This window comes from Schistocerca cancellata, chromosome 6 (assembly GCF_023864275.1).
Source record: "Schistocerca cancellata isolate TAMUIC-IGC-003103 chromosome 6, iqSchCanc2.1, whole genome shotgun sequence".
Taxonomy (NCBI): Eukaryota; Metazoa; Arthropoda; class Insecta; order Orthoptera; family Acrididae; genus Schistocerca; species Schistocerca cancellata.
In genome coordinates this window covers 40,046,694-40,062,576 of record NC_064631.1, presented here as the reverse complement: position 1 = coordinate 40,062,576, position 15,883 = coordinate 40,046,694, and positions in this window count along the sequence as shown.

Here is a 15,883-nt window from a genome sequence, read left to right as displayed (position 1 = left end):
ACTCATCCCAAATATGTTCTGTTACGTTCAGTTCGAGACTTCGCGCAGACAGTCTACTTCAGAAATGATAGTGTTCACAAGCTATTGTCTCGCAGATGTTGCTCTGTGACAGATTAGACTAGATTAGATTAATACTTGTTCCACAGATCATAAATACGACACTTCGTAATGATGTGGAACGTGTCAGGTTAATAAAAGATGTCTGTACAAGATATTACAATACACAAAATATTACATGACACTAATGTTTAAGTTGGTTTTTTTTCCCTTAATTTATATCTAAAAATTCAGCCAATGAGTAGAAGTTGTCATCTAGAAATTCTTTTAATTTATTTTTAAATGTTAGTTGGCTATCTGTCAGGCTTTTGATGCTGTTTGGTAGGTGACCAAAGACTTTTGTGGCAGCATAATTTACCCCTTTATGTTCCAAAGTCAGATTTAACCCTGCATAGTGAAGATCATCCTTTCTCCTGGTGTTACAGCTATGCACACTGCTATTACTTTTGAACTGGGTTGGATTATTAACAACAAATTTCATAAGTGAATATATATACTTTGAGGTTACTGTGAGGATCACTAGATCCTTAAATAGATGTCTGCAGGATGACCGTGGGTGGGCTCCAGCAATTATTCTGATTACACGTTTTTGAGCAATTAATACTTTTCTACTCAACGATGAATTACCCCAGAATATGATGCCATACGAAAGCAGTGAATGAAAGTAGGCATAGTAAGCTAATTTACTGAGATTCTTATCACCAAAATTTGCAATAACCATAACAGCATACGTAGCTGAACTCAGACGTTTCAGCAGACCATCAATGTGTTGCTTCCAGTTTAACCTCTCAGCAATGGACACACCAAATAATTTTGAAAATTCTACCTTAGCTACAGACTTCTGTTCAAAGTCTATATTTATTACTGGAGTTGTGCCATTTACTGTACGGAACTGTATATATTGTGTTTTATCAAAATTTAAAGAGAGTCAGTTTGCTGAGAACCACTTAATAATGTTGTGAAAAACATCATTTACAATTACATCACTTAGTTCTTGGTTTTTGGATGTTATTACTATATTTGTATCATCAGCAAAAAGAGCTAACTTTGCATCTTCATCAATGTGGAATGGTAAGTCATTAATGTATATCAAGAACAGTAAAGGACCTAAGACCGAACCCTGTGGGACCCCGTACTTGATAGCCCCCCCCCTTCCCCCCAGTTTGAGGAATCAGCTATCGTTTTAACATTACATGAACCTCTTATTTCAACTTTCTGCATTCTTCCAGTTAAGTATGAATTAAACCATTTGTGCGCTGCCCCCCTCAAACCACAATGATTTAGCTTATCTAAAAGAATTCCATGATTTACACAATCAAAGGCCTGTAACGTTGCATTTTCGTGCTAATACAGGCGTCCTCTCCAAACTCCTCTTCTACTGCACACAGCACACAATACTGTAAAACGTGTTCACACCCTTCCGCATTCACCATTTGCTTCATCGCAATAAAGGGACCACACCCCAACCACGAAAAACTCCCCTGCACCACAACACCATCTCCTCTGTACTTCACTGTTGATACCACACATGATGGTAGGTAACGTCCTCCAGGCTTTCTCCAAACGCAAACCCTTCTATCAAATTCCAAACCACCGGTTTCCACTCAATCAACGTCAAGTAACGTCGCTCTTTACAGCACCCCAATTCAAGGTACTGACTGCAGAAATGTGTGACTGATGAGGAGCTGCTCCACCAATGAACCCTATTCTTTTTAACTTCTTACGCACAGTCATTGTATTAGGTGGACTGCCGGTAGAACATTGAAAACCACGGGTGACTCCTTATGGTGATTTCATGCCATTCTTTACAGCCACCCTTTGCAGTACTCTATGATCATTATTCATCAGTTCAAGAGGTCTGCCTGGTCTTGTTTTATCTGTGGTTCTTACTTCGCGTCTCTACTTCACAATAACCTCACCAAAAGTCAGCGTGTGGAGCTTTGAAAGGGTTGAAACGTCCCTGATGGATTTGTCACTCAGGTGACACCCAGTGGTCCAGGTTCGAAGCCAGTGAGCTCTCCCGATGGCCCTTCTGGTGTCACTACTTCTCTACTGACTGCGCGACACTCCCAGCCTCCTTTTGTAGCGGTGGTTCCGCCTCTCGTTACATCTAGTGCTCAATGCAGCATTACGTAGGCGTGTCCGGATACTTTTGATGAGATAGCGTACGCTAATAAGTCTGGGCATTGTGACTGCCTGCTTAATAGCGAGTACGTCCACCTTTGGGACGCAATACAGCAACGATTCTTCCTGGCACGGATTCGTCAAGTCCTTGATAGGTTTCCGGAGGTATATGGCACCAGATGTCTACGCACAGGTAACGCAATTATTCTAAATTGCGGCCGGTGCTCTTTGGGTGCGGAAGTGACACCTGGTAGCGTCTCAGATGTGACTGGGCTTACATCAGTCGAATTTGGTGGCCAAGACATCAACGTGCGTTCACTAACATGATCGTCAAGCCACTGTAGTACTATTGTGGCCTTGTTACAAGAACAGTTACCCTGCTGGAAGAAACCATGCCGTTGGGGAAGACATCAAGCATGAAGGGATACAGGTGGGCCACAGTCACGTCTGTGTAGTACACTTGTCAGGGTCCATTGGAAGCTCAGAAGAACGTCCCAGACAACAGAACACTGCCCGCATCGGCCTCTTCCGTGGCGCGGTGCATGTTCTGAGCAGCCATTCGCCTAGGTGACGGTGTATCTGGACACGATCATTGATCAGACGTAACAAGAAACGTGATTCACCCGACAAAGCGACACGTTTTCATTGATCCAAGGTCCCATATCGATAGTCCCACGGCCATTGCAATCGTAACTGATGATGTCTTTGTGTCAACATGGGAACATGTACGGGATCATCTGCCTTGGAGCCCCATGTTCAACAATGTGTGCTGAACGGTATGTTCTGAAACACTGTTGTCGCCACCAGTACTGTACTCTGCCGTCAGATCTAACACAGGATATCCCCCTATTCTAATTTACAGAACGGGCAAAATTCCGTCGTTAACATTCTGTGGTCAAAAGTGAACGCCCATCACCTTATTGCGTATTCATAATTTCACCGTCCTTCAACTACTTTCCGTAGATTCTCACCACATTAGCATGCTGTAAATCAACTTGCTTCGCCATTTCGTATAGGGACTATCTGTCCCTTGTCAAAGTCGTTTATATCAGTAAACTAGCTGATAAACTCGGCAGGTTTCATTTTGCCAATTTTGTATTACAAACATATAGTTTCTGTACGCCAGGTGCGGCTGCTTCGTGTATCTACAATGCGATCTTGTAAACATTTCTATGCCAACGCCTCTTGAGAACTCTATAGGCGGCTATTGTTTTCTTTTTCAAATGGCTCTTTGTACTATGGGAGTTAACTTTTGAGGTCATCAGTCCCCTAGAACTTAGGAATACTTAAACCTAACTAACCTAAAGACATCACACACATCCATGCCCGAGGCAGGATTCGAACCTGCGACCGCAGTGATCGTGCGGTTCCAGACTGTAGCGCCTAGAACCGCCCGGCCACCTCGGCCGGCTGCTATTGTTTTCTCCTACAGCAGTTTGCGCTTCGCAGTCGAAAGGTGTTAAAGCGGTGCCGCGTGTCACTGATTCCCCTAACTTGACTCGACTATGGGAGTGTCTTAGTAGCAAAGAATAAATGTGTTAAAATTTCATGCATGACGCGGAATTTTTTCATGCATCTCAGTGTTTATGTAGTAAAGAATAAATGTATTAAAACTACATGCGCGATGCTGGAATTTTTTACGCTGATTTCCCATTTACCGTTCCTCACGTTGCTATAATGGTTCCCGATTCATCTGTCTTCCGCCTGTATTAATATTTTATCAACGTTCACAACTGCAGTGAGACAACAGTTAATTTCGTAAATGTGATAAATCTAAGACCAAACTTATAATACGTCAAAAATAATGTAAACAAACGCTGTAATAACAAAATAAGAGAGTTGGCAAGTTTCTATCCATGTAACACCCGTGATTAAGTTCTAAAGAAGTCTAGACCTCTTAGGAACCTATGTGGAATAAAAGCATGACTCATTACTGCAGACCTTCAATTACGACAGTAGCATCGCGAGTGTAATTTTTCAGATCTCTGTCTGTGTACATTATTGCCTGGGATGCTTAGCTCTAGTCGTAGATGTACGTATCACATTTAGGGCATTCGTAGGTGTCTCGTTTCGCTACTTCTACATTCTTGTAGACAACAGAGTGTCTCCAACTTTCGCTCGCCAGCTTTCTACTGGAAGCGAAACAATGTTGTTTCACGTGAACGGCGACTGCAGTGTTGTCGGCGTGGGAGGGAGGAACCAACACTGTAGAGATGGGCAAACTGAAACACGTAAGTGTTTCGAAACAAATGAAACAGTACAATGTAATGTTTCGATACGGTGTTTCGAAACAGTGAAACAGTTTGTTTTGTAATCTAATAAACCTACACATTTTATCATCTTGAATGTCTACTGTATAAGTATGTCCATATAAACACAAATTAGGTGCGAGAGCGCTAATCATATCGCAGAAAGTATGATACTATCACTTATGCGTCTTGGCAGTTTCGTATTTCCTGCAGCAAATGCGCTGCTTTTGTGTCATGTGACTTTCATACTTTTCAACTGGCTGAGGAAAACCTTAGCTGAAGACAGAAGAACCACCACGAACGGAACTGGAGGTGGGAGCAAACTGTAGAAACAACAGATATGCTACTGGGATTCCCACATTCCATTAGTGTGGCTAATATACCCATCCTGCTAATTTCCATGCACACAAAGGGAATCATTGTGGATAATAGACACAGTGACTATAGACTCACAAATAACGCCAAATAATTTGAATAAATAACAAAATATAACAGAAAAAAAATTGTGTTTCAAGGTGTTTCGAACCGTTACTATGAATTTACGATGCTTCCCGTTCACCATTACACTATCAGTGATATGTCAAACAGATTGCTTGCAATTATACCTACATCAAATTTATGTACATGTCTAATAACTGTCACTGTACGCCTTTTTTTATTCAAAATGTTGTAGTCTTACTTGCGTTTCTTAATATGATTACTGTACATGAACAGAGAAGCGCATGTTATAAAAAAAGTGTAATTTAACTGAATGATTTTCACATATTTATTATTTTGAATGCGAATAGTATGCGTTGTTTTATTGTTTGGTTAGTGTTTATAAAGCAGATGTTAAACGCCATTTCGGAATAGGACAGTCAGCTAGAAACGAAGCTTTATTTTTGGATATCTTGAGCTTCATGCTATTGCTTGTCAAAAGATTTCGACACTCTTGAAAGTGTTTCATGAAGTGGTATGTTGTGTTTCAGTACCTGCGCCGAGCCCGAATTTCGTCCGACACAGAGCGGAATGAAACATCACTGTTTCGATACAATTAGTCCGTTCCAGGCGCAGGTGGACTGAAACAGTCTTATTTTGAAACAACGATACAGTTTCTGTGTCTGGCTCGAGATCCGAGACGAGGGCGGAATGAAACACCACTGTTTCGAAACAGTGAACCGTAGCCGTTCCGAAACACTGAAACAGTTCCAGGTATCGATACACTGTATCGAAACATAGAAACAGTGGCCAAGTCTACAACACTGATTGTGGTACTGACAAGGGAACATCCCCATCGCACCCCCCTCAGATTTAGTTATAAGTTGGCACAGTGGATAGGCCTTGAAAAACGGAACACAGATCAATCAAGAAAACAGGAAGAAGTTGTGTGGAAGTATGAAAAAATAAGCAAAATATACAAACTGGGTCGTCCATGTGTAAGATAGGCAATATTAAGGGCAATGTGAGGCGAGGAGCTCCATGGTCCTGTGGTTAGTGTGAGCAACTGCAGAACGAGCGGTCCTTGGTTCAAATATTCCCTCGACCGAAAATTTTAACTTTTTTATTTTCATTTTATGTGAAAAACTCTTATGTTTTCATCACTTTTTTTGGAGTGATTATTACATCCACAAGGAAACCTAAAGCGGGCAAGGTAGAAGAAACTTTTCACCCAGTCGCCAAGTGTACTAGTTAGGTGGGTCGACAACATATTCCTGTCATGTGACGCACATGCTGTCACCAGTGTCGTATACAAAATATCAGACGTGTTTTCCTGTGGAGGAATCGGTTGACCTATGACCTTGCGATCAAATGTTTTCGGTTCCCATTGGAGAGGCACGTCCTTTCATCAACTAATCACACGGTTTTGCGGTGCGGTCGCAAAACACAGACACTAAACTTATTACAGTGAACAGAGACGTCAATAAACGAACGGACAGATCATAACTTTGCGAAAATAAAGAAAGCAAAATTTTCAGTGGAGGGCAGATTTGAACCAAGGACCTCTCGTTCCGCAGCTGTTCACGCTAACCACGGGACCACGGCGCTCCTAGCCTCACAATCCCCTTAATATTGCCTATCTTACTCATGGACGACCCAGTTTGTATATTTTGCTTATTTTTTCATAGTTCCACACAACTTCTTCCTGTTTTCTCGATTGATCTGTGTTCAGTTTTTCAAGGCCTATCCATTGTGCCAACTTATAACTAAATCTGAGGGGGGTGCGATGGGGAGGTTCCCTTGTGAGAGGGAAGCGTACAAGGACAGAGGCGGATGTGGCTAGGCCATACCAAAAAGTCTCTGTCGTTGATGGACAGCACCTCAGCAGTATGCCGGCAATTACCTGCAACAGTCTGTTCCGTCAGTAATATTCTCCGGCCATACAATAGTGTCATGTATAGCTGCCACATTGCTGCAATATTGATGGCTACGCTATTGTGGATACACGCTCCTGTGAATGCACCTTAAAAGTACTCGTATCAAAGTGTATTCCGTGCAATACTGGACTTTGGAATGGACTACATTTTGCAGTGGCCTCTTTGATCTAACGATGACTCTCTGAGAACAAAAACCGGTAATCAGTAAAAATGATTATGTGATCGAGACGACCTATTGTCCTGTAGTAAAAGTAATAACCATATTTACCTGTGTAAAAACCCAAACTAATTCAGTTAATCTGCTTACCTCTTCGGGCGCTGTTAATTTTGTATCTGGGGAGAAAATAATGGCGTACGCCCTTAGGGAATATGTTATGTAAAGGAAAACTTATGATTAGTTGACGTTGCATCTCAAGCTCTAGAAAATGACTGACTTGCAGGTGTTGGGGTTCCTTACGCAACGTAATCACATGTACTGTACGTATTTTGCGTGGGGACTCTGCTAATAATGACAAGAAGTGACCTTCGAGGCAGACAGTCGCTTAGATGAATGGAAAGTGTTCTCGAGCAACAAGGCAATCAATTACTGACAGACGCCAGCGTGACAGCAGAAAACACACACACACACACACATTGAGCATAGTGTCGCCCACAACTCTTCGCCCACACTAGTCAAATGTCAAGATCAACAGGTGTTCTTTCAATGATTAAGAACAGTTATTGATTGCAATAATAGAGAGTTCGGTAAACCTGTCAATTTGGACGTATGTTTCAGGCAATCCTTCACGTTGATCTATGTGAATTCCAGTCTGCTCTCGTAATTTCCTTGTGATTATGCGCATACTTATTTACCAGTATGCAATACGACTGTCGACGTGAACGTATTTCAGGCCGTGCTCCACATTCATATAAGGGGATTTTTAGTCTGATTTTAGAATTCTCATATTATTTAACTTACTGGAAAATGTGTACGTTTGTGTTGATTCAATACAGCCAATGTTTGATACGCCTGCCGACCTCAACAAATGTTCATTTACTCCTATGTGAGCTTTAATTTGGTATGCACATTTCCTTGTTATCTGAGGTATTGTTGCATAAATAAGTATAAATTCCCATCATGTCTTCTACGGGCTTCTGTAATGGGGGTCCACCCGAAGCAGAAGTTCGACGTTCTCGCTGTTTAGGTGAAATTACCTGTGCATAACATTTCTAGGTATGTGATTCACAGCAGACTGAACCTTTTTAAGGGTTCAGTCTTTATTTCAGAGGCCCTTTATGAGGACCTGCAGTAATGCACTATAGTACACATTTTATAATTTTAGTGACCTGAGGTTCATCTTGATCATTTTATCTTTCTTATTAAAGCTTTTCTTATTAAAATAACGCTCACGCTAGTGTTTGCCATATCCAAATCTACTATATAATGAAGTTTTTATCTTTCATAACACGATGAACACCTTAAGCTCTAAAAGGTTTAATTCCTATTAATGTAATTAAATCTCGCATACCAGAAAACACGGTATTACCAGGGGACATCGTTCTGATATCTCCTGGGTTTTCTCTGTATCATCTGTGTTGTGTGAAAAGTTCGTTCATGTATCTCAACGGAATATATTTTGAAGTGTGTTTTTCTTCCAGTGATGCACATTCAGTGTCACTCTCCGTCGCTGCGACATTCGACGATATTTCGTTTGTTCTGTTCTATTTACTGTAATTTTTCCTCTTTTGTGACCTGTAATATCTTTGGAGGTGTTCCTCTTTGCCGTGTGATGCTCAAATGTTTGATAATATTCCAAAATCATATTAGTGGACTTGGAGCAAAAATGTAGGTGAAACAAGAAATCACCAACAAGTTAAAGCAGCAAGTTATTAGACCAGTATATCTGGTGTACTAGGCAAGAAATATGTACTACACATAAAAAGATAACTCATATGTTAATTGAAGTACAACGACCCTATGTCAAACATGAAACACAGCTAGGAATCAAGCCACGATTCAAATTTTTCGAACGTGAAAAAATCTAATTAATATTCAGTTTACAAATACTGAAACAGAATTACTCAGCAAAGGTCCTGAATATAATAACAGAACCACATATAGCTAATACAACCTTATAACACGTAATAGCTACAACTGAGATTGCAATAGACATGGCAGTATGGAAATATTGGAACACGTGAGGCAATACTGACCTTACGACTTATCTTAGAAGAAAGATTAAGGAAAGGCAAACCTACGTTTCTAGCATTTGTAGACTTAGAGAAAGCTTTTGACAATGTTGACTGGAATACTCTCTTCCAAATTCTAAAGGTGGCAGGGGTAAAATACAGGGAGCGAAAGGCTATTTACAATTTGTACAGAAACCAGATGGCAGTTATAAGAGTCGAGGGACATGAAAGGGAAGCAGTGGTTGGGAAGGGAGTGAGACAGGGTTGTAGCCTCTCCCCAATGTTATTCATTCTGTATATTGAGCAAACAGTAAAGGAAACAAAAGAAAAGTTCGGAGAAGGTATTAAAATCAATGGAGAAGAAATAAAAACTTTGAGGTTCGCCGATGACATTGTAATTCTGTCAGGGACAGCAAAGGACTTGGAAGAGCAGTTGAATGGAATGGACAGTGTCTTGAAAGGAGGATATAGGATGAACATCAACAAACTCAAAGCGAGGATAATGGAATATAGTCGAAATATATCGGGTGATGCTGAGGGAATTAGATTAGGAAATGAGACACTTAAAGTAGTAAAGGAGTTTTGCTATTTGGGGAGCAAAATAACTGATGATGGTCGAAGTAGAGAAGATATAAAATGTAGGCTGGCAATGGCAAGGAAAGCGTTTCTGAAGAAGAGAAATTTGTTAACATCGAGTATAGATTTAAGTGTCAGGAAGTCGTTTCTGAAAGTATTTGTATGGAGTGTAGCCATGTATGGAAGTGAAACACGGACGATAAATAGTTTGGACAAGAAGAGAATAGAAGCTTTCGAAATGTGGTGCTACAGAAGAATGCTGAAGATTATGTGGGTAGATCACATAACTAACGAGGAGGTATTGAATAGAACTGGGGAGTAGAGGAATTTGTGGCACAACTTGACGAGAAGAAGGGACCGGTTGGTAGGACATGTTCTGAGGCATCAAGGGATCACAAATTTAGCATTGGAGGGCAGCGTGGAGGGTAAAAATCGTGAGGGAGACCAAGAGATGAATACACTAAACAGATTCAGAAGGATGTAGGTTGCAGTAGGTACTGGGAGATGAAGAAACTTTCACAGGATAGGGTAGCATGGAGAGCTGCAGCAAACCAGTCTCATGACTGAAGACCACAACAACAACAACATGGCAAAATTATCAATAAGAGAACACAATGGAATTTGATGAACTAAATATAATGGAAAGAAGCGAAACTCAGGAAGGTTGGCATTCAAAACAGAAAATGCTTTAGTGGAACTACACACAGTGAGTACGTATTAAAAATATAAATAATAATCAGAGGACATATAACGCCATAACAGTGAAAGCAGTTAAGTGAAATATCGTGGTTATTCTGAAACATGAAAGTTATGTAGAGCAGGTGCTAGACTTCTTCAAAAACAACAATATGACAAATATACAGCACAATCCATCTATAAGAATCATTGCAACGGTCCAACAAACATTTAAAAAAATGTAAGGTAATTCTCTCAGATCAAGATAAGTAATCATACATTGTTATAAACCTCTGAACCACATCCTTACGAGCACAGCCAAAAATTGATCTAAATATGACCTATAATTAATTGCATTGGCATCCCAACCTATATTTCGAGTAAGAAACTAAGTAGATTTTTAACCAAGTTACAGACATACAATAAGAAATATACAGTAAAATATTCGAAAAGTACGTTCACACTGCATGGAAGACAGATATGAATGAATTATTTATAACGGTAACGCAAGAAATGCGTATGGACTGATTCTACACAGATCTGTACGCTGTTAGAGAGGAAGTTAATTAGTTATTCAGTACGGTAGTTGTAGCGTCCTTCAGGGAAAGGCAACTGCCCCCAAGACGAGCACTGCTCGAGTTTCAGTTTGCAGTCGGGCTATAGCTTCTCAGCATATCTTCTCCCGTTTTCTTACGTGAGTAGACAAAGTACCTCCACTGAGCTAAGTTAGTACTTATCTGTAGCTGTTAATTGCGATATTGTGTAAAATAGCTCAACAGTTGGAGCTGTCATTTGTCTACCTCGCTGAAGATCCTGTGCCAAGTGTTACGTGCTGTTAATATGCATTCGACAATGTCGCTCTCATTGTCTCCACAGACAATAGCTGGAATACTTGTCACAGCATGAGAGATATCAAATGTTTCACCACAGCCTCAGATCTCCCAACATCTGAAGGGGCCCTTGAATTGGCTCCCGTTGCAACAGAAGGAGGTCACGTAGATGTTATGGAACTTCAGATATTTTAACACAAGTCAAGCAATGCATTAAAGCAGATTACTACTTTAGACTTTAACGTGACCAGTACCGTACTATCAGATATATTCACAGCCGCCTTGTTTAAGAGACACTGTGGATGTGTGACAAGCGGCTCGATTTAGTGCAGGCCACTCTACGAGTGCCAGCGTTTCCTGAATGCAAGAGATTCCGGCAGTGTAACAGGAGCACACTTAATGCTGAGTGAAGTGCAGTAGCTTCTTGGCCGTCCATCAACACCAAGTGACTACAACGCAATTACACAGCTTTACAATATCCTGCCACCGACAGACAGCATCAACATGCCAAGTTTACCAGACCAACCTCTTTCCCACCAACACTACACAGAAAACTGTCAACATCACACTTACAAATTAAAGGCTTCTCAGTCGTTATTTATAGGAAGGTATTTTACACATAAAACTCTCTTGACAACTGTAAATAACTAGTCACTCAATAAACTGAAAATAACTTTTATATACAGGGAGTGCCATTTATCTTGACCGCCCTAAATAACAGTTTTTCGAGATGCAAATTACAAAATGTTTTAAGTACATGTTCTTTAGACGTCAGGGGGACGTCAATCAGCATGACTGCGTTCGCTGTAGCTTTGTTTTTTACAAAGATATGAACAGCAGTATCACTTTTTTAAACCACACCCTGTATTTTTTATTCGGTACTTCATTTTCTCTCCTAAAGACCTGTTCAAAAATGTATCACAGTGTACCATTCACTGAAACACAACGTTATTAATGACATAACACAACACTGACGTTGACGCTCCCAGCGCTTAGTACAGGTACTCGGGGTAATGGAACACATCCACGTGCTGACGTTGACAGAGGACAAATGTAAACATAAGTAGAATGCACACCCATTATTCCGTCAACCATCGTCAGCTGAAGAGTTGTGTGAGTAGAATGTACACCAATGAAGAGAAGGTAGAAATGCTACTCATCTATGGAGATTTTAAGTTAGCAGAACAGTAATTGCAATACTGTTTTCTTATGTACGGCTATATTTAGCACAGTAGTTTTGTCCTTTTAAATACTGTTGTTCAGAGTAGGCATACAGTGCAGGCTGTCCTTCCTACAAACTGCATCGACGTAATGTTTCTTTTATTGTTGTTGTTGAAGGTAGGGGAAATGCTACGGAGGCAGCGGAACTGAACAGAGAGCGATATCCTGACAAGAACCCACTTTCCCGACGGATCTTTTTGGTCTTGTTGCGTCGCTTCTGAACCGGCCGGTGTGGCCGAGCGGTTCTAGGCGCTTCAGTCTGGAACCGCGCAACCGCTACGGTCGCAGGTCCGAATCCTGCCTCGGGCATGGATGTGTGTGATGTCCTTAGGTTAGTTAGGTTTAAGTAGTTCTAAGTTCTAGGGGACTAATGACCTCAGATGTTAAGTCCCATAGTGCTCAGAGCCATTTGAACCATTTTTTTGTCGCTTCAGGAAACGGGAAGTTTCGTCCACGACGACACTATCGTCGTAGCATTCGCATAGACAATGCTGTCGAAGTTACTGTTCTCGCTTCCGTTGCTGTGAATCCACATGTGAGCACATGACAGCTTGAACACGAGATTGGCATTCCTAAAACCAGTGTACATCGTATTCTTAGCCGTCACCGGTTCCATCCTTACCACGTACACCTACATCAAGAATTGCATGGGAATGATTTCCAGAATCGTGTACAGTTCTGTCAGTGGGCACAGCAGCAAATCCTCGGCAACCCGAACTTCTTCTCCAATGTTCTATTTACCGATGACTGATCCTTCTCAAACAAAGGACAGGTAAATGCAAGGAACATGCATTGTTGGTCTAGCGACAACCCACGATGGCTTAGACAGGCGGAACATCAGCGTCAATGGAGAGTTAACGTCTGGTGTGGGATCCTTGGTACTACAATTATTGGCCCTTATTTCATCAATGGTGGTCTAAACGGCACAGCGTATGCCAACTTCCTTAGACGAATTCTTCCTCCTCTTCTGGATGAAATGCCAGTAAGAACCAGAATTCTTATGTGGTATCAACACGATGGATGTCCAGCACACAATGTCCTGGATGCACGTCGTGTTCTGAACCGAAGATATCCTGTGACATGGGCTGGTCGAGGAGGAATCGTTACTTGGCCTGCGAGGTCTCCTGATTTCAATCCTCTGGACTTTTTTCTTTGTGGATGCATTAAAGACGCTGTCTATCGAGATATTCCAACAACTCCAGAAGACATGCAGGAACGTATCGTGGTTGCTTGTAATTCTCTTCAGCAGGCAACACTGGAAGCAGTAAATAATTCTTTCATTCAACGAGCGCACCAGTGTATCGGTGTCCATGGTCACCACTTTGAGCACCCTTGAATGTTCTAGTCCTGGGCAATGGTAAAGGAGAGTCAAAGACAATTTTGTGCTATATTTTTACTTGGTTTTCATTTGTTGTCTGAAAACTCCAGCAAGTGGATGAGTTTGTGATCCTGGGCTCAAAGTCAATGTTATGGTATTTAATTAATAAGCCGGCCGGTGTGGCCGTGCGGTTCTAGGCGCTTCAGTCTGGAACCGCGTGACCGCTAGGGTTGCAGGTTCGAATCCTGCCTCGGGCATGGATGTGTGTGATGTTCTTAGGTTAATTACGTTTAAGTAGTTCTAAGTTCTAGGGGACTGATGACCACAGGTGTTAAGTCCCATAGTGCTCAGAGCCATTTGAGCCATTTAATTAATAACGATGTGTTTCAGTGAATAGTACACTGTGACACATTTTTGTGTAGGTCTTTAGAAGAGGAAATGTACCGAATAAAAAATACAGGGTACCATTTAAAAAAGTCATACCGTTCTTCATATCTTTGTGAAAAACAAAGCTACAACGAAGACAATCATGCTGATTGATGTTCCCCTGACGACTAAAGAACATTTGCTTGAGACATTTTGTAATTTGTGTGGTGTCACCGCCAGACACCACACTTGCTAGGTGGTAGCTTTAAATCGGCCGCGGTCCATTAGTACATGTCGGACCCGCGTGTCGCCACTGTCAGTAATTGCAGACCGAGCGCCACCACACGGCAGGTCTAGAGAGACGTACTAGCACTCGGCCCCAGTTGTACGACGACTTTGCTAGCGACTACACTAACGAAGCCTTTCTCTCATTTGCCGAGAGATAGCTAGAATAGCCTTCAGCTAAGTCCATGGCTACGACCTAGCAAGGCGCCATTAACCATTTCTATAGAGAGTCTCACTTGTATCATCAAGAACGCTGTATACAAATGATGGATTAAAAGTTAAGTATCCCAGCAGCTACGTACTTTTCTTTATAGCATTCATTACGTATCCTGTTCAAGACTTCACGCCCGTCTGCTGTGTCCGCCGCTCGTGGTCTCGCGGTAGCGTTCTCGCTTCCCGAGCACGGGGTCCCGGGTTCGATTCCCGGCGGGGTCAGGGATTTTCACCTGCCTCGAGATGACTGGGTGTTTGTGTTGTCCTCATCATTTCATCATCATCCAGGAAAGTGGCGCAATTGGACTGAGCAAAGATTGGGTAATTGTACGGGCGCTGATAACCACGCTGTTGAGCGCCCCACAAACCAAACATCATCATCACCACGCCCGTCTGCGTTAGATTATAGCGTGCATTTCAGCCTCCTCTATCTACAAGGTGTTGGCACATTTGCCAACACATCAATTTGTTTCTGGACAAACAATTATTTACGGTGGTCAAGATAAATGTGACACCTGTACGCTCCCGAACAGGCCATGAAGGACCAATGGTACCTACCGGCCGCCGTGTCATCCTCAGCCCATAGGCGTCACTGGATGCGGATTTGGGGGGGCATGTGGTCAGCACACCGCTCTCCCGGCCGTATGTCAGTTTCCGAGACCGGAGCTGCTACTTGTCAATCAAGTAGCTCCTCAGCTTTCCTCACAAGGGCTGAGTGCACTCTGCTTGACAACAGCGCTCGGCAGATCGGATTTTCACCCATGCAAGTGCTGGCCCATCCCGACAGCACTTAACGTCGGTGATCCGACGGAACCAGTGTCACCACTGCGGCAAGGCCGTTGGTGTTGAAAAGTTAGGATAGCTTGTGGTGATGGTGGGAGGAGGGGGAGAAGGGGAGTTGTCTTTTCCAGAAGAACGCTTTAGCTGCCATACAGGATATCTAAGAATCCATTTTCTCTCTAGCTAGGTAGGACATTATACAGAGATTTGTACAGTAATTGTCCATATGCTTTTCTTGCCTTAGTATTACTAGTAACCCATATTCCACGTAGGGTTAATGGATTCTGCAAGAAATAAACAACCTCGGCCATATCTGCGCACTGCGTCGCCAGTGATTGATTAGGAGAGCTATGTAAGGGTCGGTATAAGTTTGTGAAACACCCCGCAGTCGCTTCTTGTGATGTGGCGGCGTAGGTGACGTGGGGACACGCCTGCTTCCTCTTCAGTCTGGAGGGGGGAGGTGTATGACGAGAATCTGGCGAGCTATCTTTCCTCGTACTTCTACCCCGCTTCCCCCTCCCCCCTCTGGTACACTCCTCAATTAACCCCTTGTAAGTAGGCTGTTTATGTTTTCTTATTGGCAATGTTACGTAGCGCTCTATATGAAAATCACTGGCTGTGCTGTGTGCAGTCTGTGGCTAGTTTGCATTGTTGTCTGCCATTGTA